Here is a 6,492-nt window from a genome sequence, read left to right on the forward strand (position 1 = left end):
TTTTTTTTTTTTTTTTTTTTTTGAAAATTATCAAATTAGACATCAGTGTGGGAGGAAATTGACTTCGAATCCAACAGATAAAATAATTTTGATGGTTAAACAATAAAAATATCCAGACAGTAACCTCAATTACAATTGGGTCAAGGTTGAGGAAAAATGTGAAAAAAAAGTATGTCTCTTGACTACATTTCAAACTCTCTCGACTTCAACACCAACAACAATGCTGACCAATTTTAACTCTCAAAGAAGATGCGACAGTACAAAATGATGATGCAGTACTTGCAATGTGATGGTTTTGAACAGTTAAAGAGAAAACGAGAAATTAGAAATTACTTATTTTGCCCCACTGGCCCATTTTGCCCAACCCCCACTACACAGCACGTACACACCTACTGTTAAGAGATGCCGAATTCGATCCCATAAGCTGGCATCTTGGTTGACTCATACCTTGTAAATAATAATGCGTAGATGAATACTGGATTGTACCAATATTTCAAATGCTGCAGCCTTGTAGGGTAGGATTCATGACAGACGAACTGTAGACAGGAACTTCGCTGCGGGGAAGTTGGTCAGCAGCAAAAGGGACTTCCGGTGAGAGAAGACGAACAAAAGAATGTCAGCAAGAGGGTTAAACGAATCTGAATGAACTAAACAGAAATAACTGACGACTTAAGCCCTGATGTACATAAAGTAATAAACCTTTGATAAATGTATTCTCGTCTCTACTAGTTTGTTTGCGTATAGCTTAATAAAGCTATACGCAACCGATGACCCCCGACGATAGAGCAACAGCTCTCGCTATCGAAACAAACATGGCAAGCACTGAGGCTACCACAATTCTGGCTGAAGAGGGCTGAACTGTGGTTCGCGCAAGCGGAAGCCCAAATCAATATAAACAACGTAAGGACCGACGAAACGAAATACTCGTATGTTGTGGCAGTACTAGATGAAGATACGGCAACGAGAGTGCTGGACATTTTAACCCAACCCCTACCAACGCACAAATACGCACGTTTACAGTATTCACAGATCATCAACACAGTCGGCAAGGGCAACCCAGTTGCCGACGCACTCTCTCGTGCTCCTACCCGCTCTCACACCTACCCAGCACCAACAAAGGCAGGCTTGGATTACGAAACTATGGCTGCAACCCAAAAGACAGACGACGAGATCAGAGCCAACCGAACTACCATCACATCACTTTCTTTGCAGGATATATACACTTTGGCTCTAACGACACAACCCTACTGTGTGACGTATCTTCTGGGAAGCCACGACTGATCGTCCCTTCAGCCTGTCGCAAGAAAGTTTTCGACGTCATTCACGGACTTTCCCATCCAGGTACTAAAGCCACACGGTGGCTGCTGTCAAGCAAATTTATCTGGCATGGTATGGCCAAGCAAATCGGAGACTGAACCAGGAACTGCATCCCCTGTCAACAAAACAAGGTCCATCAACACACCAAAGCACTCCTCGGCAACTATGAACCACCTCAGGCCCGATTCAATAATGTCAACATTGACCTTGTCGGCCCCTTACCACTTTCACAGGGTTCTCGTATCTACTGACCTTGGTAGACCGCTACACCCGCTGGCCTCTCCGCAGCACGGAAACACAAGTAGTCAGCCGAGCCTTCATCGCAAACTGGGTCGCCCGTTTCGGTGTCCCAGACAGCATCTCGTCTGCTCGGGGTCCACAATTCACCTCAAAGCTGAGTGACATGTGTGACCTTTTTGGAATCACACAACAGCCTACCACCCACAGGCCAACGGAATAGTGGAGAGATTTCACCGCCGCCTGAAGGAATCCCTAACAACCAGACTTAACGAGCCAAATTGGATCGACCAACTCTCATGAGTGATGCTGGGAATCCACACCACCCCAAAAGAAAATCTCAACACTCCCTCTGCCGAAATGGTGTACGGTGCCCCTCTTACAGTGCCAGGAGAGTTCCTTCCCAATACGAAGTGAGACCCGGATGTCAAAAGGTATCTCGCTCACCTGAGAGACAGCGTGGGCCAGTTGCTCCCTGTTTCCATGTAGACACATGGTACACCCAAATCATCCGTACCAAATGACCTCCACATGGCTAACTTTGTGTTCGTTCGACGTGACACACGACGAAAACCCCTCCAGTCACCCTACGATGGTCCATATCAAGTCATACATCCGGGAAATAAAACATTTCAACTCCTAATTGGCGAACAAGACACAGTCTCCATCGATATATTGAAACCGGCCCATCTCGATATTAACAGCCCCGTTCAGGTAGCCCAGTCACCAAATAGGGGGCGCCCTAGGCAGATCACACCAAGCCTTGATAAAGAACAGTCACCAAAGAATCGAGTTACCACACGCTTGGGCAGGACAATTAAAACACCTTCCCGTTTCCAACGACAGTCAACAGTTCTGGGGTGGGGAGCTATGTAGGGTAGGATTCATGACAGACGAACTGCAGACAGGAACTTCGCGGCGGGCTAGCTACGGGGAAGTTGGACAGCAACAAAAGGGACTTCCAGTGGGAGAAGAAGAACAAAAGAATGTCAGCAGTGAGCAGTGAGGGTTAAACGAATCTGAATGAACTAAACAGGAATAACTGGCGACTCAAACCCTGATGTACGTAAAGTAATAAACCTTTGATAAATGTATTCGCGTATCTACTAGTTTATTTGCGTGTAGCTTAATAAAGCTATAACCTTGTCTCACACACTATGTCGATCTGACACTACCTGAGAATTACGTCAAACATACACCTGTTTGTGGAATGTTCGGCCTCACACACCCTAATTCAGAAGCAGGTGATTAAGGCGTGTGGCTTAGGGGTTGGCGTGTTGCACTCACTATCGTGAGATCATGGTTTCGATTCCCAGACCAAGCTGTGTGTTGTGTTCATGAGCAAAACACATCATTTCACATTGCTCCAATCTACTCAGCGGATTGGCGTACTAGGGAAAGATATTGGTTCAGAAAAATTACCCAAACGAAGGTCTCGCGAGCTACGTTTTGTATTTAGTGATCGAAAGGATTAATAATACAATCTGTATTGTGAATCCCGACTGGTTGGGATTGATTGTTCAATCACGTCGAAGGATGAATGTAAAAGTTGATCAAACAACTGAATCCTCATCACCGAACGTCGGAGATCCGTCACGACTAAAGTGGAAACGTAATTCAGTATTCTCAAAACCGCCCTGAAATAGGCGGTACTTAAAAACGAAACCCATGGATAATTACCCCGACCTCAAATCCATGCACGAGTTCCCTTCATTTTTTTCTGATGGATTGCTTTGTAAACCCTCGAGTAAAATTCCTGGATACAGCCTTACTGTATATCTCATTCCCAAAGCTTATTTCTATGGTTGCCAATAATCCTTTATACAATAGACACAAAGCCTGGCATTTTTGGGGAAGGGGTTAGTCGATTACATCGACCCCAGCGCTCAACTGGTATTTATTTCATTGACCTCTCACCCCAGAAATATGAAAGGCAAAGTCGAACTCGGAGGAATTTGAACTCAGAACGTAAAGCTAGAAAAGATGCCGACTAAACCTTTTTGTCCGGCGTATTAACGAATCTACCAACTCACCGCCTTTGTCGTTGCGAATAATAATTTATAAAATAATCACAAGACCACTGATTTTGATTCAGAGCTTATGGTCGATTAAATGGACACCCTTGGTACATCTTTAATCAACTTCACCCACTTCACCCTCGGGATGATGAAGAGTAAAGTTGACCTCGCTAGGATTTGAACTCAGAACATAAAGGGACACAAATAAATACATTAAGATACTTAATCCACTATGCCGTTTATGATTTTTCATGTGGATCCTCTCTCTCTCTCTCTCTCTCTCTCTCTCTCTCTCTCTCTCTCTCTCTCTCTCTCTCTCTCTCTCTCTCTCTCTCTCTCTCTCTCTCTCTTACTTTTTCTCTTACCCTTGATGCACAGAGCCTATTCAATTCTAAGGTAGGTATACTGGTTCATGTGACATCGGGGCATGTCCACATACTGGTGAGTCTGTGTGACATATCTCTAAGGACCAGCCCTCCCTCCACCGGCTCCTGTAGGCCTTAGCCCTAAGTCCATCTACTATTTGATCCATAACTGGGGCTCTTGATAGTTACTACCACCCTAGATTAAAGCGAACCTGACAGTAGAAGTGAGTTAGGTGTAACTCCATATTCCTTAATCATTTATTAAAGCTGGAGTATCTTGAAATACGTACTGTTCATAACTTTGTTATTCTCATGAATAGGGCCTGAAATTTGTGAGGGCAAGGGGTTAGTCGATTAAACTGCCCCCAGTACTTGACTCATAATTGTACCGACTCTGAAATGATGAAAGGCAAAGTTACAGGGTTGTTTTTTTTAACTCAGAAAGAAATGAATTTGATCAAACTTTAGAAAACCTTTGTCCAACACTCCAACAAGTTTGTCAGTCTTTTCTTAATTGCGCACAAATATTAATAAAACGAGGTTAGAAACACTTTACAATATATTTCTTAACTACAATATATTTCTAAAGTTTAAAATTAAATTGTTATTTTGTATAGGAATTACGTAATTTTTTAAAATCTTCCCTGTACCACGAATTTAATACAAAAAAATGTATTACGGTTGAGAAAGAACTGAAAAACAATACAGATAACTATCGCTTGTCTTGTTTTATTAATCACGAATTTCGTGGTTAACAAAATTATAAGTTTTTCAAGACGCTAAACCATTAGTATAGACTTTATAAATCATTAAATTATATTCTTAAAAATCTGTAGCACCTCGCTTGAAAATGACTGCTCTTCTGTCTTTGTTTGTTTGTGTGTTTGTTTGTATGTATGTATGGTAGGGTGTGATTTGACAGAAATCTGGCTGCTATTTCTAGCAAGCAGAACGACCACGTGACTGGGATTAAAATAAAAGGAAAGAAAAAAATTGGTTATCTGCTCTTCAGTAGCTTGATTACATAGTAGTCGACAGGGGACGCTGTCAGTATCTTCTTTTTAGCGCAGTTTTAAGGACTGAAAGTCTCAACACCGATTGATATTTTGTTATAAACCTCTTCTAAGGTATGGCTTTTTGTGGTTGTTGAGCTTCATATAAATAGATGTGTGTTTCCTTTGTTTTGTCTCTTGCGCATTCAATACGTTTTTTTTTTCATTTTTTGAAATTAATCTGTTTTGAAAGTGAAATACTATCTGATTAAAAACTAGCCATGCATATATTTACTGCCGTACGTTACAGCTGTTTCTACACTGTCCTTGTGTTTGGAATGTATGTGTATCTATTTATATACAGATATATATATATAGAGAGAGAGAGAGGGGGGAAGAAAGAAAGAAAGAAATATCTAATATAGTGGAGACAGGGGTTAAGGTGAGGTAGCTATTTTGGACTCTGAAGTCGGGTATTAGTTTTCAATATTGAATACTATTAAAACCAATCCCCGATTTAAAGACCAAGTGAATCTACACACATCGAGATACACAAGTCGACCGATATCTTAGAATATGGCGTTGTTTTGATTTTTGCTTTAATGAATCGATTCAGCTGACTTCTTATTTTCCTTTGTAATTATTTTTTTTCTTCTGGTCTTTGTTATTTTCATATAACCTGAACTAGCTACGTGTCTTTATTGTTGTCATTCTAACAGATATATATATATATAAGATATTTTTAAATGTGAAACTATACGGTTGTGAGATGGGAAAAAAAGAAAAAAAATGTATCAAAGATCCAAAGCACGTACGCAATATTGAAATATTTTAAGTGATTATATACCAATATGATATATTATTTATCAAAACTTCCCATTCCAAAGTATTAAATCGCAGGTCAGAAGACGTTAAAGTCTTCTCAACGAAATGCTTTTAGCAATCATTGAAAGAATAATAGTGAAATCATTACAGTTGGAAACCGAAACCCGATCTCCATATTCCATTGACCAATTCATCGCCACTTCCCTTGTTATAATACATTTGTGTATGTGTGTGTGCTCATCTCAGAAACGTCTTCATTTATTTCGTATAGTGCTATCTGCTGTTGATGTGACGATTTAAAAAACAGAAAACGAATTTCATGGAAACTTTTGATGTGAAAGGAACATCAATATTATATTAGATCATAGAAGAATTGAATACATTTTGGCAAACAAAAATAATTAAATGGCTAAATATTACCATTGACAGAATTGATGAGATTTCTGACTTACAGCAATTTAGTTTCGAATTTCTACATTCTGAAATTAAATCCTTCTGATTTTATGAAAATAATCGACACTTTTTTAACTGGTACTTCAGGCAATTGTACCTTTTATGTTATTAATTATTTAGTTATTTATGCTATTAATTATTTTGGCAATGTAAGATATCTTTATTTTTTTTAAAATTGCCTTACAGTGTTTAATTACGTCCCTTCCAAGTTTTAATCTCGTCGGAGACTTATTTTTTTCATCCTCCTTGGATTAGATAACATAAGTTCCAGTCTAGACTATATAT

General features: G+C 39.9%; 1 protein-coding gene across 1 annotated transcript in view; it reads left to right on the forward strand.

Annotated features, from left to right (window-relative positions):
* The first annotated feature begins 4,933 nt into the window (after positions 1-4,933).
* Positions 4,934-6,492, forward strand: part of LOC106875753 (S-phase kinase-associated protein 1) — a 21,988-nt gene continuing 20,429 nt past the window's right edge. Inside the window, exon 1 of the mRNA XM_014924008.2 lies at positions 4,934-5,064. The gene's annotated coding sequence lies outside the window, so the exon portion shown is untranslated. The remainder of the gene's footprint in view (positions 5,065-6,492) is intronic.

Source organism: Octopus bimaculoides, chromosome 5, assembly GCF_001194135.2.
Source record: "Octopus bimaculoides isolate UCB-OBI-ISO-001 chromosome 5, ASM119413v2, whole genome shotgun sequence".
NCBI lineage: Eukaryota > Metazoa > Mollusca > Cephalopoda > Octopoda > Octopodidae > Octopus > Octopus bimaculoides.